At 45.0% G+C, this 25,469-nt stretch overlaps 1 protein-coding gene across 6 annotated transcripts in view; it reads left to right on the top strand.

Moving 5' to 3' along the window:
- The window catches only part of FHOD3 (formin homology 2 domain containing 3), a 456,738-nt gene that overhangs the window by 220,079 nt on the left and 211,190 nt on the right, over positions 1-25,469 (top strand). Inside the window, exon 1 of one of the 6 annotated variants that reach the window (XM_044243142.1) lies at positions 16,118-16,229. The exons of the other annotated variants lie outside the window; for them this stretch is intronic. The gene's annotated coding sequence lies outside the window, so the exon portion shown is untranslated. Of the gene's footprint in view, positions 1-16,117; positions 16,230-25,469 lie in introns of those variants that run through there. 6 annotated transcript variants of the gene reach the window in all.

Here is a 25,469-nt window from a genome sequence, read left to right as displayed (position 1 = left end):
AAATACATAAATAAAATCTTTAAAAAAAAAAAAAAAAAGGTGCTACAAGGATTGGCTGGGTTCCAGGGGCGTCGCTCTTGACCTTGAGGGCCTCTGCTTCATGAGAGACACCAGCCTCCCTGTGTGGGAGTTTTGGCGACATGGGGGTCGGAGAGACAGGACCTGGGCCTTGCAGTGTCTTTTCCTGTATCCACCAAAAGTGCAGAGGTGCCTCTGCTGGGGCCTGGCTCCCCCAACCCCAGGGGAGCACTAGGCTATCTGTGCAGGGAGGAGGGGGCGTGTGGGCAGGACGGGAGACTTGGTATCATGAGGATGGGGTATATTTAAGGTAGAAGACTACCTATATTCTCCTCTGTTCATTGCTTCCCTTGTCAGTCATAGTTGTAACTGAAATTATTTTGAAATATATCAGACTTAGGAAAAGGCATAAAGAATAATACAGATGGACGCAGCGGTGCCCCCCTGCTCAGCCAGAAACATTAGCAATGCACAGTTTAGCAGCTCCTGGCCACGGTGTAAGCTAGTAACTCCTCAAACTTGCTCGCTCTTGCTTCTTGCTTCTCTGTAGGACACAGCGCAGTGTGTCCTCCTACACATGTTACTTGGTGGGGCTTTCTTTTCTCGGGCCCCACAGTGGGGCAGGGGATTCACCCATTTTACTCAATCACATGTCCCCACGGCCTCGAACGGCCCCCAGCACAGAGTCTCGTGCTTGTGGGTGCTTGTTGGAAGGAGGGACTAGAGTGATGTGAGGTTTATGCAACTGCCAACACAGCCCGCGTCTCTCCCTTCACACTACTTGAAAATACTCAGCGCATCGACGGTAATTCTGGTTCTCGAGTGCTCCACACCTAGGTTGTGTCCAGTGTTTTTGGTAGACAATGGAACATGCACATTCTTGCAGCTCCGTGTGAATTTCTTTGGGGTGCATGGAGAAGAGTGGACTTACTGGCTCTTTTGCAGCTGGGGTCCGAAGCGCGACGATGGCACACAGCCACCTTCCATCCTCAAGGGGCTGCTTCTCAGTTGGTGAGGCTTTGGTTCTGAGTCTCCTTCCCCCTCAGGCCCCTGGGGTGGGGGACCGTGTGACCTAGAGGGCTGGGGACCCCGCTACCAGCGTCTTTGGGCTGGGAAGAGACTTTTCCTTGGTCTATTTCCAGCGGCCACCTGGGCCTTGTCTCTGTGACGGTGCCTGTCCTAGTTGAGCGCCCCATCCAGAGCTGGCCTGCCTGGACACAGGATACGAGAGCCAGAAGATGCCTTAGAAGCTTCCTGGTCAGGCCTCCCCATTGCACCCAGAGAGAAACTGAGTTTGGAGGGCTGAAGTGACTTGCCCACGGCCTCTCAGCTGCACAGTGTCTGAGCTGGGGGAGTCAGACAGCAGGGTGCTTTCCACAGTGTTGACAACAGGCCGGACACAGTGTGTGCAAACGGTTGCCTCCTTCGTGCTTCCATGTGTCCGTGCCCCCCACCCCCCATGCACGCCAGCACTCCTCCCTCCTACCTTCCTTCCCCTTACTGACCCTTCACCTGTTTTCTCTTCGGAGACCCTGCTTCCACAGCTTGTCCTCTTGCCTTTTCTTTATGCCAGGACTCTTTGAGCACTCCTGCTCACTCCTGTCCCATGACACTCGGGCCGTGGGGACACTTCCCCCTCCCGTGTGGGCACCAGCTCCCCGCCCCCACCTCTGGGAAACATTCCTTGCATCCTCATTAGGAGGGACAGACTAACCCCAGGACTCATTTGCAGCCCCTCAGATGACATGAACTCCTTGGCCAAAAAGGAACCTATTTGATATTAAAAAATTGTACCTCGAAAGCCTTTGTCTTGCAATCAAACTTAGAGGAACAGGTTAAAACTAACTGAAGTCAGGACAAATGTCTCCAAAATGCAAGTCTCTGGGTTGCCTCCTCATGCAGCTGCTGCCCCACATCTTCAGCTGTCCACAGCCTGCCATCCCCTTGGTGTCAGAGTTCCCAGACCAGAGATGTGTGCCCGCAGGCCGGCCCCTCCCTGGGTCTCCATGCATGGGGGGTGTGGGTCCCATGCTGCCCTGCCCAGAACTCTGGGCTCCCTGGGGACGTCTCACCAGGCTGTGCACTTTCTTGAGGTAGGCCTTTCCACTCTCGTCCTCTGCCCTCACCCCCAGCCTCAGCCGTGCTGCTTTGCCCTTGGCCTCTGGAAAAATCTCCCTACCATGCAGCTTTTATGTCATCATTGGAGGAAAACCCAGAGTTCCTCCCATGCCCTAAATCATGCCCCTGAATGTGTGTTCTCCATCACTGTAACTGGGGACACAGCGAGGCTGTGTCATTTTAAGGCCTGAAGTCAGCTTGAGTGTGGAGTGTCTCATTTTTCAGCAGGTCTGCTGTAGTGAGCGCCATGGTCCAGAAAGTCTTCAGTCTTGGTCTGTGTGTTTGAGACCCTCCAAGGCGTTCCCTCTCCTTTTCCTCCAGCCCCATCCCTCCAGTCCCACACTCTGCGGAAGAGAGAAGGCAGGATGGCCCCAGGCTGTGGTGGCTTCTGCAGGCTCCTCCTGTGAGGCTGGCCGGCCGAAGCATCTTTGGGGTGACATGGCTGGTGGAAGGGACTCCATGACTTGTTCTCAGCCTGGCCAGAGGCCGATTTCCTTCACTGCCAGGAGCATTTCTAGGACTCCCACCTGTACTGCTCTTCGTGTGAGACTGGAAACTTGGTCCTGAGAACCTGTGTGTGTCATCTTCAGATCCTCTCTGACTCCTGTTTGGATAAGGATATACGGTTTTCCACGTGTTACTCCACAAAGCTTGTGGTCCCTCTGAGAGCCCCATCCCCTCTTTAACCACAGAGTCTTCAGTTTGGTCTGTTTTATATTCTGGGCTTGTGTGTAAGCATTCTTTTGAAAAAGGTTCTGTTAGAACAATTAAAGTCAGAGACTATTGTTAAGAGGAGAAGAATGGAGTGTTTCATCCTGTCATTCAAGGCTTTCTGTAATGGTCTCCAGCCGGATGGTTGTCTTACCACCCCCAGTATGGTGCCTGCTTGGTGGTCCTCCCAGCCGGGCTCCCGGTGCTGGTGGTACGGGGAGTTTGTAAGGGCACCCCCTGTGTGATGCTGACCCATGTGTCCTCTGCAGGGTTGTCCCTCCTGCCCAAGTACTGTCTTTTTGGATCTAGGTCCGTGCCTGTGGGTCAGAACTGGGCTCTGGAGCATTCATAGTCCTTGCGCGTGTCGGGGACCTCCCTGCCCATTTCTCCGTTCCCAGAGCCTAGACCCCAGCTCCAGGGAGGAGAGGCTGTGCACATTCCCTGAAACAGCCATCCTGCGGTGACCTCACTGCCACCGCCTCGTTGTTACCGTCTGGAGCTACTCAGGAGCCCTGCGTGTTTAGTCGTCATGCCCACAGGCTCACAATGCCAGAGGAAGAGGGAAGGACTGGGAGAAAGATGAGAGAGGGAGGGAGAGCAGAAAGCTACATTTGAGGTCCAGGCCTGGGAATCCATTGTTTCACTCATTGTAGAGAAAGAATTAAATGTGTTCCTCTGTTCTCATTCAGTCTGCCATTGGTTCAAGGAGGCTGCGTCTTCATCAGCCAGCTGGGTGTTGAGTAGTGAGGAGGCAGTTCTTCCTGTGGTGCTGACATTCATTCAGAGACCTTCACTGACCGCCAGCTGAGGGCTGGGCCTGGAGATAAGGAAGTGAGATAGAGCCCCCACCTTGCTGTCTGGCTGGGAAAACAGATACAAGCTGGCCATCTCCTTCCCAGGGTGTCAGTGCTGACACAGCAGAATCCCCGGGGCTGGAGTGGGGGCTGTGGTGGGGGAACTCCCCACGGTTCCCTGGGTGGCAACCGTCCCAGCCAAGAGGCGGTCACTGAGCTAGTATAGAGAATGGTGGACTGGGGAGGGAGGCATTTACGATGGTGATTGGCAAAGGAACAGGATAATAAAAACACGAGGGCAAGGGACAGCGTAACGCCTGCCAAAAGCTTCCAGCTGCCGAGTGTGTTGTGAGGGCAGGTGCAAGGCAGGAGTGAGTAGCGTGGAGGCGGGAGGTGCAGCAGAGCCCGCTGGTGCTGCGTGTCTGCGCGTGCGCACAGGAGCAGGACTCAGACATCCAGCAGTGGGCGGGGCATTCAAGGGGTCTGGGTGGGAGGGGTTTCCGACGCGGACTGGGGACATCTCTTTGGGACCGGGTAGTAGAATGGTGGTGGTGGGGGGGGTGCAGCACCAGTGTGGAGAGAAGTGAGAGAGGAGAAGATCCTGACCCCAGCAGAGGGGTGAGGGGAGTAGCTCCTTCCCAAACAAGATGTAGAAGCATCCGTGTCTGCTGCTGGGTGACTTGAGGGTGCTAGAGGCATCAGGGGGCTAATGGGCGCCTAGCTAGAGTAATAAGGCACGTGATGACATTAGGAAATGAGTCAGGGCAGTCGGAGGAGCAGTTTGAGGCCCATGTTTGGGTTGGAGCACCTGGTGGACATTTACGTGGAACTGCCAGCCATCAGGTGGGTACCTGAGTCTAAAACTGAAGGGAAGGGGCGCCTGGGTGTCTCAGTGGGTTAAGCCGCTGCCTTCGGCTCAGGTCATGATCTCAGGGTCCTGGGATCGAGTCCCGCATCGGGCTCTCTGCTCGGCAGGGAGACTGCTTCCCTCTCTCTCTCTCTGCCTGCCTCTCCATCTACTTGTGATTTCTCTCTGTCAAATAAATAAATAAAATCTAAAAAAAAAAAAAAACAAAACTGAAGGGAGAGGTGGGACAGGCCATACGGGCCTGGTGGCATCAAGGTTACCTAGGTGACAGAGAGGCAGGGTATGTCCCCTGAGGGCAGCTACCAGCCCTCCCAGCTGGTTCTCTAGAACCACAGTGGGCAGCCACTGCCTCCGTCCTGAGGACTGATGGGGACAGGCGTGTGACAGATGTAGCACAGGGCCTACTGAAATCATCGTCGGGCCCAAGTGTGAACAGGAAGTGCGTGTGCAGTGCTCTACAGTGAGAGCTGGGGCCGAGGGCACAGCTTGGCAACTCCAGCCCTCAGAGGCACAAGGAGAAAGCAGATGCTGTGAGCGAGCAGGAAAGAAATGGTGAGAGATGCAAGAGGAGACTCAGGATGGGGCTGTCCTGGCTGCCTGTGGGCAGATGCCTGGGGTCACCGGGTTACGGAGGAGAATGGGTCTCTACTCGGGGTACTTGTGGTCACAGAGGAGGTGGGAATGCTGGTGCTTCATCAAAGGAAACTGAAACACTCATGAGACCTGAGGGCTTGAGTTGGGCAACTTGCAGAATGTAGACAGCCAGATTTGACTACCAGGAAATTCTCCAAGGGCTAGTTTCTTCCTCTCTAAATGGGATAGCACATGTATTTCCTTTATAGCTTGCTATCCGGTTGAGTGAAGGCGGGCGTGTGATGCACTGAATTCATCCCAGCACCTAGTGAGGGCTATAGAGAAGCCCACCCTACTCCTGGCACGTCTGGCAGAAGGGACAGGGCAGGGACGGAAGACGGAGCTCTGGCCACGTCTCAGAGGCTGGCCTGCCTTTCCTCAGATGTTTACAAAGTGCCTGTTCTTCCGGAGGCAGGCTGTGGGAATAGCCCCTGTCCAGAAGTGTTCGCCTTCAGGTAGACCATTAGCGGGGGCTCCATGGGGCCACAGGGATGGAGCTCAGGGCTGTGAGCTGTTGTTACACGCTCAGGGGCTCCTGCAAAGTTCTGAGGGTCTTGTTGTTGGTCTTCAGATGATGTCACAAGGAACGAAACTGATAATGATATAGGTGAGTGGGACTGAGCATTTGGTGGCCAGCCCCCTCCCAGAGGTCTACTAGGAAGACCACCTGCTGTTGTAGTTACTGAGAGAACCGAGGCTGTGTCTGGACTACCCTCTGGAGACAGGACAGGAGTGGGGGAGGGGAAACCTGAACAGTGTGATCTCTAAAATGCGTTTATGTCGTTGAGAAATAGGTTCCTCATTAGTATTAAGAACACCAAGATTACACGGTCCTCGGAATTAATTTCCCTCCATGACTGGTGGGTCTCCTACCTCCAGTGAAGAAACTTAACACCCTGGAGTCGGTGACAACCCCGTTTTGGACATTTTTGAGGACTGAAGTCCCTCCTTCCTGGAGTCTGAGCCTTCAAGGTATCCTCCTGTTGGCCCTGGATGTGACACAGACAGCCACTTGAATCCCCTATCCAGTGGCAGCCCTTCGGATGTCCAGAGACAGCCGTCTGCACTCCTCAGGGCCGCAGGAGCAGACGGAGCCGCAGCTAGGTCAGGGCATGTGTGGACTGTCCACCTGGGCTCGCCACTGAGCTGCCGCTTCCACGGGGCGAAAGGCAGGCAGCCTTTCATGGCCAGCGGTTGGAGACAGGGCAGGCCCCAGACCCCAGCTTGATGGGAGGAAGGGACATTCCTGCAGCTGACCCTGAGAGGGATTGGTGTCCACCCAGGATGACCATAAAGGTGGAAGTTTAGGGGCGCCTGGATGGCTCAGTCAGTTAAACGTCTGCCTTTGGCTCAGGTCAAGATCTGAGGGTCCTGGGATCGAGCCCTGCATAGGATTCCCTGCTTAGCAGGGAGTCATCGGCTCCCTCTGCCCCTCCCCCCACTTGTGCTTTCTCTCTTGCTCGCTCTCTTGCAAATAAAACCTTCAAAAAAAAAGGGGGGGGATACGAGAGTGGTGGCATTTTGTTAGTGTGCTTTAGAAATGAAGCATCTGCCTATCTAGTTGCCTTGGGTTTTTCTTGTTGACTAGTACCTTTGAAGTTACCCCAAGTACCTTCACCGTTACCCTGTTTTTCAAAGCTCCATTAGGCCAGGTGGTTCCTAAGACACCTCCCAGGATGAGAGAGGGGCTTGTTTCCCTGGTGCTAATTTGCAAACTCCAAGGTCTAGCTTTTACTTGACTGTGGAATTTGCTGTCCTTAGAAGGCCCTTCAAAACACCCAGGACCATCTGTTCAAGTTTACCCACCGTAGGGGCGGGGAGGCCCGGAGACCCTACTGGGCCACTGGGCCGCTTTGATGTCTTTATCATGTTTTTCTTCTTGGGTTTTTGTTTTACAAACTTGCCCCATTTGCTCCTTCCAAATGTACTTCATTGCTCCCCTAGGAAGCCCATGTTTTCAGATTGAAAACTATCAGTGTTACAAAAAAACTTAGCCATTACCAAAGCAGACTGGCCCGGGGTACTGGGCTGTGAGCTAATAGGCAAGGCTCAGTAAATTGGTGAAGTAAGTTACACGTGCAGTTTTCAATCTCCAGGAGTGAAAACTTTGTGCTGTCTGCTGGAGACCTTATGCCAGATGAGAAGAACCAGAATGAGTCCCTGGACCAGGGGTTCTCAGCCTGCCTCCCCCAGAGCCTGTGAGGCCAGGGTGATGTCTGGCCGGCAGAAGCCACTCTCTAGCTCGCTGCTTCCTCTCCCTCCCCATGCTTTGTCTTCTCCCTACCACAACCACTTTTTTGGGTTAATCTGATGCCTTTCTCCCTACCACAACCACTTTTTGGGGTTAATCTGAGGGCTGAATACTTGAAGGTCATCAGAAATAAAAAATGTGGGTCAGTGAGGCATGCATGCATTTCACTGGAATCAGTTTAATCAGCTTTGTCTGAAAACAGAAGGACCCTTAGAAAAAGTCTGGGTTAGAGATGGTTCAACATATTGTACTTCGGGGTTGCCTGGGTGGCTTAGCTGATTAAGCCTCTCACTCTTGATTTTGGCTCAAGTCATGATCTCAGGGTTATGAGATCAAGCCCTGCATAGGGCTCTGTGCTGGGTTTGGAGCCTGCTGAAGATTCTCTCTAAAAATGTATGCAGGAAGGAATATACTTGTTACTTTTTAAGTTAGAGTCCCTTAGGCACATTGAGTGCTGCTTAATTATGCTATAGGGAATGGGTAATGACTTAAAATTCATACATTTTGTTCTTAGGATAACCTTAACAGTATTTCAGACTTATTTTTTGCTATTTATTTATATTATTAATTCGTGCCAGAGATAGCCAGCTGTTTCTGTATGGGGAAGAAGACATTTTAGGCACTGCAGACCAAGAGACAAAACATTGTCTCTTGGATACTGATACTGAAAACATTGAATAGGCACTTCTGTGATGATGGAGAAAGCAAATATTTACAGACATTTTACTGACTAAGTTCAAATATAATCAATGATTACAGTGTTCTTATCACTCAGGTCTGCTAATGATACAAATAGAATTTTGGAGGGGGAGATAGCATTTCCGTTAACTGAGGTTAAAAATTAGTGTTTTCTATCATCAGATTGGCCATGTTTCTCTGCACAAAACTGTTCTTAGCTTACAAGCTATTCAAAAGCAGGTGGCGTCTTGGATTTGGCCCATGGGCTGTCGTTGGCCAACTTTGATTTATACAGATGATTTGCTTTGAAAGTCCATTCCTCTTCCTTGTGAATGGGGTCACAGTAACTAACTGTCTGGCCTTACGCACAAATACAATTTTCTTAAAACTGAATGGACTTTAAAGTTTAGGACACTTTGATTGTAAACCATTGCTCTGTGTGTTTGTTTAACTTTACAAATAAGTCCTGGTGACTTCGCATCGTTAAGAAAAACGGAATGCTGGGAGTCAGTGCCCCGCTGGGCCCCCTTAGACATTTTGGAATGGGCTTGGACAGGGGTCCCTCCCAGAGCTCTTTCTCCTGTATGCACAGTCGGCTCCCCGCAGGATTGCTCTATCTAGGCCTGGTGCTGGCCCTGCATGCGCCTCTGTGACTTCAGCCACTGGGCTGAGAAGCTGTCCAGAGCGCAGACTCCCTGCTGGAGGCAGAGAGAGTCTGCGTAGCATACTGGTGGGGATCAAAGCAGCAGAAGGAGGGAAGGCCTTGTTCCCACACTCCTATCTGCTTTTTGCTGCGTAGAGACAGCATCACACTGGGCTAGACAGGACACATGAATTCTGCTAGCGATCCTGGCCCCAACACAAATGCCCAGAAATAGTCCCCCTTTTCCCCTTAGTTCAGCTAAAATAGTGTAATTTTTCATATGGAATCTTTTCTAGAAATAACAGTTAAAAAATAAGAAAAACAAAAGTAGAGAAAGGGAAACTTACAGAATTCGAGAGGGACTTGATTAAAATGTTTACCCATGACTAAAATCTGACATGGCCTTGGTTTCCCCGAAGGACAGGCCCCTCACCCTCCTTCACCTGCCTTGTTTTAAAGCCATGGCTTCTGTTCACCCTGCCTGCTTGCGATGTTGGGGTTAGCCTCTGGGTTGCCTTGGGTTTGTTGGGTCCTTTGGATGGTCAGGCTGGCTTGTCTTCACTGTAGATACGAGATCAACTCCCCTTCCCCACCCCCATTATGCTTTCGCTTCAGGGAGGGGGCTCTGGCATTTGAGGTCTTTGGGAACTCCCCATCATTCACACTTGCTGTGGGCCAAGGACTCCAAGGGCTCCAGCTTTCTTGGCATCCCCATTTTCATCATGTCAAACTGTTGCTTGAGGTTTCTTTCTCCACTATCACATCTCGTCTCCTTATGGTCACCACGCTATTCTCAGATGGGGAGCTGAGACATGTAACTCTTTCTGGCAGTGGGAGTGTCCCACCCCCAGGAGTTAGTGGAGACCACACAGGGAATCCAGACATTTACACTTATTGGGCGGAAGTGAAGGGCTTGCCCTTCTCCTTGTTGGAGTTGAAGACCAAGTGCATAGTTAGGACTTTTACTGTTATTCCATTGAAACAAGGCAAAGAAAATGACCAGAGACAGAGAAGGATATTATATAAGGATGAGAAGCTTGGTGTACCCGGAAGGCACAGCAGTCCTAAATGTCCATGCGAGAAACAACAGAGCTATGGAAGAAGTGAAGCAAAAACTGATAAAATTGAAGGGAAAATAGACAATCTGTGGTTAGTATGAGACCTGATTACCCTTTCCTCAACAATCAATTGAACAAATAGAAATCAGCAAGGATACAGAAGAATGCAATTATATCGTCAAACATTTACAGTGCACTTCAACCAGGAAGAACAGAATATGCAAGCTTTTCAACGGCCTGTGAAATGTACAGCATGACAGACCATGGACAGAGTCGTAAATTAAACTCAACAAACTTACAGGAAGTGAAGCCAGACCTGCAGTGTTCTCCCAACTGGAATGGAATCATAGTAGAATTCAGTGACTGAGGGATAGCAGGAGAATCTCCAAAGCCTTGGAAATTGAACAACATCCTTCTACGAGGGCCACGGATCACAGGCAAGGGGAATAAAAAAATATGTACCGAATTGAGTTACAAAATGAAAATGCAGCTCTCAAAACTTGTGGGATGTAAGAAACACAGGGTGAAAGGGAAAGTTGTAGAACTACATGTTGGTGTTAGAAAGGAAGAAGAGTCTCAGATGAATATCCTATGTTCCCACCTCCAAAAACTTGAGCAAAATGAACATAAAACAAGCAGAAGGAAGAAATTATTAATAAGAAGATTGAGTAAACCAGTAGGTTTGTCCTTCAGTAGGTGAGTAGTTACACCATCTGTGGTGCGTCCCTACCATGGCATACAGCTCAGCACTTAAAAAAAAAAAAGAATGAACCATGAGCACATACCATTGGGATGGATCTCAAGGGCATTATGCTGATTATAGAAAGCCAATCCTTGGGGCGCCTGGGGGGCTCAGTCCGTTAAGTGTCTACCTTCGGCTCAGGTCATGATCCCAAGGTCCTGGGATCGAGCCCCACATCGGGATCCCTGCTTAGCAGGGAGCCTGCTGCTTCCCCTATTTGTGCTTTCTCTCTGTCAAATAAATAAATAAAATCTTAAAAAAAAAAAGCCAATCCTAAAAGTTAACACACTGTATGTAATATTCTTGAAACAATACTATTACCAAGATGAAAGATGGGGTTGGAGATGCTGGTATTGGGGTAAGGGTGTGAAAGCGTCCATGTAGGGGGTTGCCCAAGGGGATCTTTGCAGCAATGGAGTAGTTCTTTATCCCGACCCCGGTGGCAGTACACACACTTGCACATGTAATAAAATGATACGGGACTCCACACACGTCATACCCACGGGACACCTGTGGCTTTGATGTTGCGCTGTAGTTACAGAGAACATAACCATTGGGGGAAGCTGGTGAAGAGTATCTGTACTACCTTTGTAATTTTCTGGGTATGTCTTTTTCAGAATAAAAAGTTAAGAACAAAAAAGAGCAGTGGGCATGATCTGTGACTTAGCTGTTCTAATAGGCCCCTCCGTGCCCCCCACCCGGTGCCGAGATCACCCACAAGCAGCGTGGGCTGCTGCGTCGATGAATTTGTCGTGTCTGATAAAGGGACACGACCGTCTTCAGGCTGTCATACTGATGAGGCCCTATCTTGAGGCTGGCTGGAATCCAGGACCTGAGGAGCAGTTGAGGGAACCCAGACAAGGCTTGCCAAGGGAGAGCCTGCTGGGACTTGATCTGAATGGGTCACAGATACAAAAGACACAGAGTTGTGCTGTGGGTAGGCCCTGAGGCCAGATCCCCTGCCAGGGACTGGGTGGTGTGTATCTGGAGTGGGATTGGGGCTCAGTGTAAGGAAACCTGGTCACCGGCCAGAGAGGTAGACAGGCTCCAGCTCTCCCACGACTCAAACAGCTCTGCTGGTGAGCAGAGGCTCAGGGAACATCCGCCGGCAATGCTGTCCAGGTGGTGACGGTGGTGAGGACTCCATGGTGTCTTTCTATGGCACACCAAGGCTGTGGGCAGTTGTGAATAATGAAATCCATCACCGGTGGGCAGAATCAGGGGTGACCAAATGACAAAGGGGTCACAGATCTGTCTCCACTAGGCTGAGAAAATCAAAACATAATTTTCTGGGATTATTTTTGGTCCTGTTGAGATACTGGCTCCAAAGTAGGAACGTCTGGATTCACTGAGGGTGACGTGCTTGTTAATGGACCCCAAGAACAGAGAGCCATAGCGAATCAAAACGGGCTGATCTTGGGCAGAGGCCTAGTTCTGATGGGTGGTGATGGAGGTGCAGCTGTATACATCCCTGTGAAGCTTGGACCTCAACAAAGAGAAGCCCTGCAGAATGTTCTCTGCTGCCTCTGGCTTCATGTAGCCTACATTTAAATAATAAGCCCTTTCATTATGTTGCTCCAACAAGCACGCTTTCCACAGATCAAAGCAGATTCCTCGATGACACACACAGGACTGCAGGCATGGGGTGGAGTTGGCCCCGAAATGTTAGGCAGGTTTGTAGGGCCCCTGAGAAAGGAAGAATATTCTGCATCTCCAATACGTCCAATCTGGCCAGGTTCCAGGGATAGTGGTGAAGATAGGAGTCTGAGGCAACCGTACCCAATGCTATTTGCAGTTGTCAGTGCACAGAGCAGCCGAGTATAATCTCCATCAACATTTCTTCTTTTCAGAATAACTCCCAGAACCGCAAAGGCCCCAAGTGTAGGTAGTTGCTAGAACAAAGATCATCTGTGGTTCGAGCAGGCACCCTCATAGCAGAATTTGGGGTTACTGGAGGTAGGGCTTTCATAGACTGGTGCGCTTGGGCAGAAGGATGTTCATGGTGCCAGTTGGACCTGGAGACTTGGTGGGTCTTGCTGATTAAATCAAGTTAATGTGTCTGAGGTAATATATTTGACGTTGCTCTGTCCAGGCCTGCTCTCCCCTGAGTTCTTTTTACTGAGTTGTACGCAAGGATTTAAGCAGGCATAAGGGAGGGGGGCTGGAGGGAGTGCAGGAGGAAGGAGAATTGTACGAAGGAAGGACAGGAAGGGCTGGCTGGCTGGAGAGCACCTTTCAGGGAAAGTGTCCTCATCCCAAATCCTGCCCCCTGGTCACTCCATCTGGCATTTCTGTCAACAGGCCTCACATCAGTGCACAGCACACTTAATTCTGTGCCCCTTCCCTTGGCCTCTCCGTCCCCCCCACCCTCTTCAAGGCTGGCTTGTCCTTACCAAAAGGAAGTGTGTTTAGTTCTGTTTGGTTTCTTTTCCTCTTAATGCTGCTCTTCCGAAGGAGATTATTGTAGGAAATGTTGCTGTGAGTTGATTGTTTTGCTTTCCATTTTAGCAGTCAGAAATCTGAAACAAGATAGAGATGTATGTGTGTTTATTCATTCCAAGTAACACGGGAAGTTAATCGGATAGTCAGTAAAATATGGAACTAGCCCCAGGACATTAGGATAGTAGGAAACTTGTTACATGGTTGAGATTCTGGGTCCAAAGTTTCCTAAAACCTTTTTAAAGTTTAACCTTTTTAAAGCTGGCATTTGCTCTCCTGTGCCTCTTTACGGAGCACAGTTGAAACTGGACCTCCAAACTGAACTGAGCTAAGTCTTCAGGTTATCCCCCTTGAGAATCCTGAGAAATTAATGCCCTTTCTTTTAAGTACTTGGAGATCTTCAGATAACCAAAGTCTATGCTTATAAAGGATCTTTTACTGGCGCACTAGCCGGAGGGAGAGGTACGAGATCTGTGCTAGCATCTGAAGGCTCCCAGGAAATATCCACGCTGGCTGGTCCAGTCCTCCTCAGCCCCACATCAAAGAGGTTTCACAAATGGGAACTTGGATTCCAGTTTATAATGCTGGAGTTAAAAGGCTGATGTACCATGGATAGAAGAGCTATTTATAATGAGGCTGATTTAATGGGTTACCCCACAGTCTTTTGTAAAGTTAGTACCATCCTTGCCTTTTTATGAAGACAGATGCCCTGTGAAAATTAGAAGGATCAGAGCTCAAGCCCAAACAGGAAGTACAACCTGTCATGACTTCCATGGTTAACGTGCTTTCAACCCTCAGATGCCAGGGTGGGTAGGCAGGCAGGGGTGGAGGTGCCTTGATCTCTTTTCTAGACTCCCATCTCTTCAGTTTATTTTCATTTTTAAGCATTTAAAAAATTAGCCTTAGTTTTTTGGTAATTCTAAGAAAAATCATAGACAGCTGTTTCACACTAATAGTTCCTGAAAATAACAAGAAGTTAAAGGAAAGGCCACACAGTTTCATTGAGTATTCTGTATCAGGTTTCTTGGCTTTGACATTTACCCTTTTATCTGCTATAAATACATGTGGTGCATCCTGAATGGCCATCTTTGTCCCAGAATAAATTGGCTGAAAAAGAATTATGCCGGGAAAATCTACATTCTGCCTTAAAGCACTTTTTTTTTTTTGGTTTGTTTTCAAAAGTTTTTTTTTTTTTTTCTCAAAGAAAAAAATGGTATGTTTAGAAGAGAAAATTCTTGACCTTGAGATTTGCGTGAGTTCCTTTGTAAAGGGAGAAATGTCGAAGTTGTCAAAGATAGTGTATAAAGCCTCACGGTTACTAGGGGCATCGGTATTACAGGAGACATATTCCTGTATTTAAAAAACAAAACAAAATAAAAAACACTATGTAACTGGAAGAACAAACAAAGTGAGGAGGAGGGACAGGGGAGTACATTAGCCCCCTGTGCTGGTTAATTTTATATGTCAACTTGGCAAGGCCACCGTGCCCAGATAAGTGGTCAGACATCACTCTGGATGTTTCTGTGAGGGTGTTTGTGAATGAGATTAATATTTAAGTCAGTGGACTTTAAGAAAGCAGGTTGCCCTTCTCAATATGGGTGGGCCTCATCCTATTAGTTGAAGGCCTGGAAAGAACAAAAGACTGATCTCCTTTAAGCAAGAGGAAATTTTGTAGCAGGTGGCCTTCAGATTTGAACTATAGCATTGATTCTTCTTACGTCTTTGGACTGCCAGGTCACCCTGCAGATTTTGAATTTGCTGGCTTCTACAGTTGCACGAGCCAATTCCTTAAAATAACTCTGTGTGTGTGTGTGTGTGTGTGTGTATCCATGTATCCATCCATCCTTTTGGTTCTGTTTCTCAGGAGAACCGTGACTAGTACATTTCCCTTTAGAGAAATCCACCAGCAGAGAAATCTGTGATCAAGTAATTAATTGCATGATGTTTTCCTTCACACCCTGGTTGGGCCATGTGCCATCACATGTGTACGTTTCCTGTTTATGTCCAGGGAGGAAAGTTCAGAGCACTCAGGGTAACAGCCTTTGGAGCCAAGAAGAATCTCTAATTGGTTCGTCTACCCAGGGTGAGCAAAAGAAAACATTTTTGAAGTTTCTAAATGCTCAAAAGATTTTTGTGAGCCACGCTGGGCTAACTTTCAGAAGACATAGGAATCCAGCCACTCATTAGGGACTTGAGTGGAGGTTAAGAAACAGGAATGATGTGTCAGCACGAAGGTGAGGTCCTGCTGAGTGCCATGGAGGAAGGCATTGAACGGAACAATGTGCTTGTTCTCAAAGCTTGCTCTCTCTCTACCCTTTAAATAATATTTCGTTATATTGTCAGTGCTGGTGTTTCAAAACCAGTTCTACTTCTTAAAACGAGAATGTTTATGGAAAAAGATCATGCTTCTGATCTCTTCCAGTTATCTCCGTGATGAAAACTGGGCACTTCATGGCTCAAACCCAAGTTTCACTCTCCATGGCAAGAGGAGGGGTTCCAGTATAGCTGTAGTGAATTAAATCTTCATGCTAAACATAAAATTATGTTAAAGTCTTTTCGTGGGTTTCAGGCACATAATAGGTGTTCATTAAATACACCGTGTAAATGAGAAATTCTCTGGCTATTCTCTGGAGAGATAGATCCGTGTATTTATTTATGCAGTATTATTGTATTGAACTGTATTGAATATTAGAGCATTATATTGAGTATTGTATTGAATATTAGAGCAGGTGGGGTGTCACCCTGGAAGAAAGGCTCTTCCTGACCATATTCTTCTCTAAGGAGAGATGTAGGTTTGTAGAATCACTACCAGATGCTAGCACAGACTCCCTGCCCTGTGTCCCCATACATGTTCCTCGTTGCAATGCTACCCCCAGCTCGCTCGTGCGATGTGATTGGTGAGGAGTCTCCCTTGCTTGCTTATCACGTGTTGACTTTCCTTTTTACTTTTCCTTGTTTGCTTCTCATTTAATTGCATCTGGTCCATGGGTAAGTGCTTTATTAGTTGGGGCCAAAGCCCAGGCATCTCCCGGCCCCATGAATCAGGTCACGTCTCAAGTCAGCTCTTGCCGTGAGGTGCCTGGGCAACTGAGTCATCGGAGGTTGGGGTGGCTGCAGACGCCCCAGTGACCAGTCACAGTTACTGGCTACCCTAGTGCCTCTGGACGTGAAAAAGTTTTGGCAAGCTGAAAAGTTGGCCCCAGACCGAAAAAACCAAGGAGAACCAACCAGGGCTGTGGAGCAGTAAATGTGTTTTGGAGGAAACCTAAAAACCAGGTGAGTGTGGGTAGACAAGTTGGGGCTTGGGAGCCAAGCGAGCTTGCCCCTTTCCTGCTGAACCTCTCAGACATGTCTCCTCCTACCTTAGCATCTTCCCCAGGCGGTTCTTTGAACAGAGTGGTGGGCACTTTTCCAGCTTTGTAGAAACCCCTGAAAGGATAATTTGTAGATAATTTCAACTTAAAAATTAGACGAAAGTCTCTTCAGAAGTTGGCATTTCTTCGATTTAAGTTTTGGGCAAAATAACTTTCTAGTTTTCTCCTCTCTAAAACCAGGCTAATAATCCTGTCAACCAAGGGTCCCCATGAGGATGCAATGAAGCGTGGTTGCAGATTACCTCAGTGTTGTCTATCTTAGAACGACGTTAGAGTTACTAAGGCAGACGTTTACTTGACACTTGAGAACTTAGAATTCTCCCCTGCCCAGCCTGTTTTCCCACCCTTCTCTTCTCACTTGGGTCAACCAACGTTCGTTTTGTCCCCATGGAGCCAGGACCAGGGTACACAATGTTGAGCTGTACGTGGCCCTGCCTCATGGGACTTCCCACTCTGGCCAAGGAGATGGACAAGAACATATGAATGTCATGATTATAGGTGGTTACAATCGTTGTGAAGAAAGATAAAGTGGGGCTCTGGGATGGAAGGTAGCGGAGAGGTGAGGTGGGCAGGCTTTATATTACATATTGTGGACAAACAAAGCCTCTCTGTAGAGGTGACATGTCACCAGAAGAATGGAGCAAGCTGGAGGTTCATTGGCACCCAATATTAAAAAAAAAAAAAAAAAAAAAAAGGTGGCTTAAGGCATTTGAAATAAATTCCTAAATCCTTTGCAACCAGTGCTCAGGGATGTTTATCATGAAATGTTTTTAGGTCCTGGAAACAATTTCTGTGTTTCTCTGTGTGTATGTATGTTATCTGTGTTTTTGATGAGTGGGGGGAAATGCCTTTCCCTCGGCATGGCTCATGCTTTATATTAGGAAGACACCATTGTAGGAAGAGCTTCTCAGCGGCGCGAGAGGGCCAGGCTGACGTAGTAAGCAGAGGATTTGGGAGATGTTAGTGTTTGGTTCTCTCTCAAGTCAAGGTTGAAATGAACTGTTGCTTCTTTGACATGTAGAAATGGGTAAAAACTTGATGCAGCTCTCTTTTTAAAAAAAAAAAAAAAAAACAACTGCTACTTTGACTTAAAAAAAAAAAAAAAAAAAGCTGTTTTAAAGGAATTTCACGCCCGTGCAACTATCAGAGCACTGAGCTGCTTGCTTGGAAGGAACTGCTGAGAACCAGCTCCTGGGAGAGGCCCTCCACGTGCAATACAGGCTTGCTCTCCGGAGCGCAACCAGCGTGAAATCTGTCTGGAATCCGAGTGTCATGGCAGGCTGTTCCTCCCGGAGAAATCAGGGCTGGCGCTAAATTTTGTAGGTGTGCGGGCAGAAGAAATCCCTTTCAGGGTGCATTTCCCTAGGCTGTCATTCCACCCCATTTCACCTTCAAACGTTTCTGCTAATCCTCTGCGTTTGGTGTTACTACAAATGAGCATTGCTTACTTACTAACCGAGGCTCTACTTAGTGGTGCAGGCTCCTGGTGGCTTTGGGGGTGTTTTTATTTCACATCTGTGTATTTATTACAGTTTTCTGTTTCTTTGCACCAGCTCCTGTCATTTGCACTGCAAAGGTGTGATATTTTATTAGAAAAAAAAAAAAAAAAAAAAAAACCTGACCCCGGGCAGCCCCCAAAGCAACTTTCACCACGTGTGTGCTGGTGGGTGTGAGTTTCAGCGTTGGTGCCTTTCACAGAGAATGACTGTCTGAGGAGCAAAGCGTTTTTTCAGATGTCCGTCTGTTGTTTGCTTTAGAGTCAGATTCATGAGCAACTCAAGGACGTCCCCCGTGTTCCCAGTCAGGCAGCAGGAAGGGAGAGGAGTGGGTGGGCTGGAATGTTCATTAAGGAGAGTTCAGGTTTTTCTCTTTCAGGATGAAGTGGGCTGTTTTTAACTTGGACTTGAGGCTCTCTCTGCAAGATGATTGTTTCACAACATGATAGGCAAGGTTTACAGAAGAACAACCCAAGGAAGATGAGAATATGGTTTTGTTTTGCTTTGCTAACCATGGGGTCGATTCCTAACCGTGGAACATGGATGTATTTGCTTACGCACTGATGTCTCTACTACGCCCAGTGCGTTTGGTGTCATATTTATTGGGTGTTGCAGGAGACATCCAATAAAGGGCACGAAGAAGTAAGCCACGCCACTGCATACCTGCTTCATGCAGGGTCTCAAATGCTGACTCACTTAGGGCTTCTGTTCTTTCTGTTGTTGTTGTTGTTGTTTATGGGGAAATCGGTATAGAAATTCAAAGCAAGTACCATCTCACAGAGCTGACCCCTGCCTGCCCCAAACTGTCTCCTGGGGACAGCCTTCACCCTGGCCTCCTTGCCCCCACCCCTGCCTATAGACACAGAGTGACACTGGAGGGGAGTGGTATCCTCGTGGGGACAGAGGGCACAGGAGAATATGGACAAGGAAAGGCCAAGCCCCTGGCTGTCCAGGAGCTGGTCCATTGCACAGGGGAAGTCCAAGGTCTGATGCAGTGACTGTGCTGGGAGAGAGCCTCTCCCTTCCCTTCACTCTCTTTAGGATTATTGTTTCAAAACACAACAGCCAAAGGCTTAGAGGAGAACAATCAAAGGTCGAAGAGAATATCACTGTGTTTTGTTTTTCTCTCTGTGAGGTAGATTCCTAACAGTTTAAATGGTCTAATTTTGAAACCAGGGGTGAAGACCTTGGACATTTATCCCCCGTAAACATACAGGACAGAAAAGGAGAGAGTGAGAAAAAGGTTCAGCAAGGGAAGTAACACTTGTGGGAGCTGGCCCTCTGCTGGTGGGTTTACACAGCGTGTGTTCTTTCCTCCCTGTGGGGACTTGGCAGCCCCCGCAGAAGCCCAGTGTGGGGGGCACCCAGGGAGACGGTTCCATTCACCAAGTGGGTGTTCCTGAGCTCGGCTTGGAGTAAAAAAAAGAATGTGGAGGAGTGATATTTGAGTTTGATGAGTGTTTAAGGTTTGTTCATTTACTGAGCCAACCATCCATTGAAAATTGACAGTTCGCCAGGCACCTTGTTTAGCTCTGTGAGGGCAAAGATTTCTGAAACTGCAAGAAGCTTCTGGCTGACTCCCTGAGGAGACTGCACTTGTTATGCCATTGTTTCCTTTTCGTTTTGTAGAATATTTCATTTTCTCTTTTGTTAGGTGCAACCATAGATATTTCAAAACCACTCGAGTTGAGTTGACCTACGATAAACTGTGCACATTTAAAACGTGCAATGTAAAACATTTTGACTTACGTATACACTCTTGAAACCACCACCGCAGTCAAAATAGTGAGCTATGTCCCCCACCCCCAGAAACTTTCCTCGTGTTAATTCCTTTTATCCCCAACTCCCCATCCGTTCCCTAGGCAGCCACTGAGCTTTTTCTGTCACTGTAGATTAGTTTGTATTCTCTCTAAGTGTGTATCAGTCGGATCATGTAGTAGGTCTTCTTTTATTACCTTTCACTCAGCATAATTGTTTTGAAATTCATGCAGGTCACGTGTTATTTATATTTCAGTCCCCCTTGTGCTGAGGAGCACGCTGATATATGGATATACCACAATTTGGCAGACATTTGGATGGTTCCAGTTCTGGACTTTCCAAAGTAAAGCTGTTGTGAACATTTGTGTCCAAGTGTTTTCGCTGTGAACTTTGTGTCCAAGTACTTTCATTTCTGAATGGTAAATCCTTAAGAGGGAAGTATTGAATCATAAAATAGGTGTATGTTTGACACTACTAACTCTTCCAAAGGGGTTTACAATTTTTCATCCCCACCACTATTGTGTGAATATGAGTCTAGTTCATCCACATCCTTTGTAATTCTCGATACGGTTAGTCTGTTCAGTTCTTGCTATCCTGATAGGTGGGTAGTGGTATTCTTTTGGGGTTTAATTTGCATTTACTGAATGACTAATGATGTTGAATATCTTTTTATGTGCTTATTTTCCATCTGCCTCTCTCCTTTGGGTGACATGGCTGTTAACATCTTTTGCCAATTTTAAATGGGATTGCCTGTTTTCTGTTACTTTATATTTTGTTAGTTATAATTATTTCCTATTTTTGTTTTTTCTTTTGAGTTTTGAGAGTTCTTCATGTGTTGCAGATACAAGTCTTTTATCCAATATGTTACTTGCAGATATTTTCCCCAGTCTGTGGCCCATCTTTTCATTTTCTTACTGGAAATATTTTTCAAAGATGGTATTTTTAATTTTGAAGACATCTGATTTGTGAGTTTTTTTCTTTAATCAACTGTACATTTAGTGTCATATCTAAGAAACCTTTACCTAACTCAAGGTCCCAGAGATTTACTGTGACATTTTCTTCTAGGTTTATAGCTTTAGGCTTTAATTTTATGATCTATTTTGAGTTAGTCTTTCCATATCGTATGGATCAAAGTTCTTTTCTTTCTTATGTATAAACAGTCGTTCCAGCACCATTTGTTGGGGGGAAAATGCAGCTACTATATTTTTCTCTAATTATCTCTGAAACTTTATTAAAAATTAGTTGTCCATATACATGTAAGTCTATTTCTGGACATTCTATTCTGTCCCACTGATTATTTGTCTATCTTAATGCCAATACCACACTGTCTTGATTACTGTAGTTTACAGTAAGTGTTGAAGTGAGGGAGTGTCAACGTACCAATTTTGTGTTTCTCTTTCAAAGGACCTATACTGGATTCTTGGCATTTCCATATGATTTGGCCTGTCCCTTTCTAGAGGGGGGAAAGAAAGATCTTGCTGAGATTTAATTGGGAATACATGGAATCTTTAGATCAACTTGGAGAGAATTGACATCTTCAAAATATTGATTCTTTTAATCCATGAACATGGTTTATTTCTTCATTTATTTTGTTCATTTCTATCTCTCAGCAATATATTGTAGTTTATCCCTAGGTATTTCATATTTTTGATGTACTTTAAGCTTCATTTTCAAATTGCTCATTGATATTACATAGACCTAAAATGGAGTTTTGAGTATTGGTCTAGTATTCTGTAACCTTGTTAAAGTCACTTATTAATTCTACTAGCCTGTTGCAGATCCCATAGAATTTTCTCCCTAGATGATCATGTTGTCTGTAAATAAAGACAGTTTAGGGTTTCCCTTTTCAATGTCGATACTTTTTAATCTTTTTCTTTCCTTATTGCACTATCTGTAGGGTTGGACAACGTAGAACAGAAGCGGTAAGAGTAGACATTCTTCTCGTTTTCTGCCTTACGAGGAGAGCATTCATTCTTTAACCATAACCATGGTGTTACCTGTAGGTTTTTTGTAGAAATCCTTTACCAGGTTGAGGAAGTTCACTTTTATTCCATGTTGGCTGAGTTTATTTATGTATTTTTTAAAGATTTTTATTTATTTATTTGACAGAGAGAGATCACAGTAGGCAGAGAGGCAGACAGAGAGAGAGGAAGGGAAGCAGTCTCCCTGATGAGCAGAGAGCCTGACATGGGGCTCGATCCCAGAACCCTGGGATCATAATCTGAGCCAAAGGCAGAGGCTTTAACCCACTGAGCTACCCAGGCACCCTATGGCTGAGAGTTTATATCAGGCATACATATCAATAATTTTCCTCCATATATCGAGATCTTTTTTGAAAATTTTGTTAATATGGTAAGTTACATTGATTCATTTTTAAATTATTAAACTGGGATAAACCATACTTGGCCATGATGTATTATCCTTTCTTTTTTTGTGAAGTCTTATTTTTAGGTAATCTCTACACTCAACGAAGGGCTTGAACTCATGACCCTGAGATCAAGAGTAGCATGCTTCAGGAACTGAGCTAGCCAGCTGCCCCTGTAATTTTCTTTTAATATTGAATTCAATTTGCTGAAAATTCTTCTGTTGTTGTAGCTATGTTTATGAGAGCTATTGGTCTATAGTTTTCTTCTAATATGTTTGTCTTTGTTTTCATTTTCATGGTGATACTTATTCTTTGTTTTGTTTTTACAAGTTTTTTTACTTTTTAAGTAAGTAATCTCTATACCCAACGTGGGGCTTGAACATGACTCTGAGATGAAAATTTGTAAGGTCCTCCAACAGAGTCAGCCAGGCGCTCCAGTAATGCTCATTCTTTTATCATTGGATAAGTTGGGAAAATTTTCTCCTCTTCAGTTCTCTGGAAGAGTTTGTATAGAATTGGCATTATTTCATCTTAAAATGTTTACTAGAATTTACCAATACAGCCACCCAAGCCTAGAGATCCCTTCCTAGAAAAACTTAACTACAATTTTATTTCTTTAATAGATGTTGGGCCATTCAGGGTGTCTATTTATTCTTGAGTAAGGGTTTGTTTGTGTTTTTCAAGGAATTTGTCCATTCATTTTAGTTGTCAAAATGTTTCAGCATAAAGTTCGTAATATTTTCTCCTTATTTTAATATCAGCAGAGTGTATAGTGTTGTCCTCTATCTCATTTCTGATATGGTAATTTGTGTCCTCTCTCTCATCAGCCTGGCTAGAGATGTATAATTTTATTTACTTTTGCAAAGAACCAGATTGGTTTTCTTTAGTGTTTTCCTTTTTAACAAAAATTTCATTGACTACTCCTCTGATAGGTATTGTTACTTTTATTCTGTTAACTTTGGGTTTAACTTGCTGTTCTTTTTCTGGTTTCTTAAGGTGGAACTAATGTAGTTGACTTGAGAACTTTCTTTGTCACATAGACTGGGTACTGTAAATTTCCCTCTAACTACTGCTTTTTAGCAGCATCTCATAAATTTTGAGATATTTTATTTTTATTAATTTTAAAACACTTTGAATCACTTCTCAGCCTTTTGGCTAATATCAAGTGTAATTTTAAAACAGTTTGTGATTTCCCTTTTGATTTCTTCAACCCATGGTTATTTAGAAGTTTTATTTCTGACATAAATATTTAAGAATTTTCAGAGATCTTACTATTATTTGTTAATAAGTTAATTTTATTGTGGTCAGAGAATCCCTGTCTTGTGTAACTCAAATTGTTTAAATTTATTGAGACTATTTTTGTGGGTCATAATCTGGTCTGTCCTTGGGCATTTGAGTAGAATGTACATTCTGCTGTTGTTGGGTATAATATATTCTATAAATGTCTATTAGGTCAGGTTGATGGACAGCTGTGTTCCAGTCTTTTACATCCTTACTGATCTTCTGTCTACTGTTCTGGAGATGACTGTGAGAGTAGGGTTGAAGTTTTCCACTATAATTGTGTTGTTTCTGCTTCTCTTTTTGGCTCTGTCAGTTTTTACAGCAGGTACTTTGAAGCTCTGTTATTATATGCATATATATTTAGGATTGTTATTTCCACCAGATAAATTGACCTCTTTATTGTTCTGAAATAACATCTCTCATCCCTGGCAATACTCTTTTATCTTAAATTTATCTCATCTGTTGTTGGTACAGTCATTCCAGTGTTCTTTGGATTAGGATTATCATGGTTTTTCTTTCATCCTTTTACTTTTAGCTAATTTTTGTCTTTACAAAATGACATGGAAAAAAATAGGAAAAAATATTTTCTGTAGGAAACACTTGGGTCTTTTTAAAAAATATATAATCTGATAAGAAATTATTGAATGTTTATCACCTTTATATTTGATGTGATTAATGTTATTTTGCTTTAAGCCTATCATTTTGTTTGTTTTCTATCTGTACTTTGTCACATTTTCCTTTTTTTTGTTTGTTTGTTTTATATTATTTTTTAGAATTTCTTTTTGTTAGCTCTAATTTTTTGGTAGGATTTGTGGGTGCTTTAGATTTATAGCATACATCTTTAGTCCATTATGACATTTTTCAAGGGCTATTACACCACTTCATGTACCATATAAGAAACTCACAATGTAGTGTCGTTTCTCACCTATTAGTCTTTGTGCCTATTGTCATATCTTTTACTTTTACATATGTTATAAACCTCATACTACATTGTTATTTTTCTGTTTATGCAGCCAGTTATCTTTTAAAGAGATTTAAATATATTTTTAATTACATATTCACCCACATTGTTACATTTTCCAGTGCCCCTTATTCCTTTTTGTAGAGTCATATTCCCATCTGGCATCATCTTCCTTCTGCCTTCCTTCCTTCTTCCTTATAGTGCAGTCTGCTGTTGATGAATTATTTTGCCTTCACATGTCCGGACAACTCTTTATTTCACTTTTGTGTTTAAAAGATGTTTTCACTGGGTGTAAAAATTAGGCTGACAGTTTTTTGTTTTTTTTTCTTTCAATGTTTTAAATATGTTATTCCACTGTCTTCTCACTTGCATTGTCTCCAGCAAGAAATCTGCTGTCATACTTATCCTTGGTCCTCTTGTCATTTTTCTGCCTCTTTTAGTATTTTTTTTAATCACTGATTTTGATCAATTTGATTATGATGTGAATTGGTGTAGTTTTCTTCATGTCTCTTCTGCTTGTGGTTTATTGAACTTCATAGATCTGTAGGTTTACAATTTTCATTAGATGTGGAAAAGATTTGGCCATTGTTTGCTTAAGTATTTTTTGACACCTTTTCCATCTTTTCTCCACAGGACCTTCAATCACACATGTTAGAATGCTTGAAGATATCCCACAGCTCACTGATGTTTTCTTTATTTTTAAATTACTTTTTTTTCTCTGTGGTTCATTTTGGGCAGTTTCTTTTGTATTTAATTTGCCATTAATTCCATTTAGTCTAATGTTCATCTTAAGTCTACTTATGATTTCACCTAGAGGTTTAACTTGGGTCTCTTTAATATTTTTCATGTATCTACTTTTAGCTTTTGAATATAAGGAATACTTTTCTAATACCCGTTTAATGCCCTTGCCTGATAGTTCCAATATCTGTGTCAGTTTTGGTTAATTTTTATCCAGACTAGGGATTTTTTTTCTTGCTTCTTTGTATGCCTGGGAATTTTTTATTAAATTCTAAAATGAATTTTCCTTTATTGGCATGCTGATTTTTAAATTTTTAAAATTTACTTAATTTATTTTTAAAAGATTTTATTTATTTGACAGAGAGAGACACAGTGAGAGAGGAAACACAAGCAGGGGGAGTAGGAGAGGGAGAAGCAAGCTGAGCAGCAAGCCTGATGTGGGGCTCGATCCCATGACCCTGGGATCATGACCTGAGTGGAAGGCAGATATTTAATGAGTGAACCACCCAGGCACCCCTGTTTTGTGTTTTTTTTTTTTTTTTA

Source organism: Neovison vison, chromosome 3, assembly GCF_020171115.1.
Source record: "Neovison vison isolate M4711 chromosome 3, ASM_NN_V1, whole genome shotgun sequence".
Taxonomy (NCBI): domain Eukaryota; kingdom Metazoa; phylum Chordata; class Mammalia; order Carnivora; family Mustelidae; genus Neogale; species Neogale vison.
Note: the sequence above shows the minus strand (reverse complement) of the source record. Positions and strands in the feature narration are given on the sequence as shown.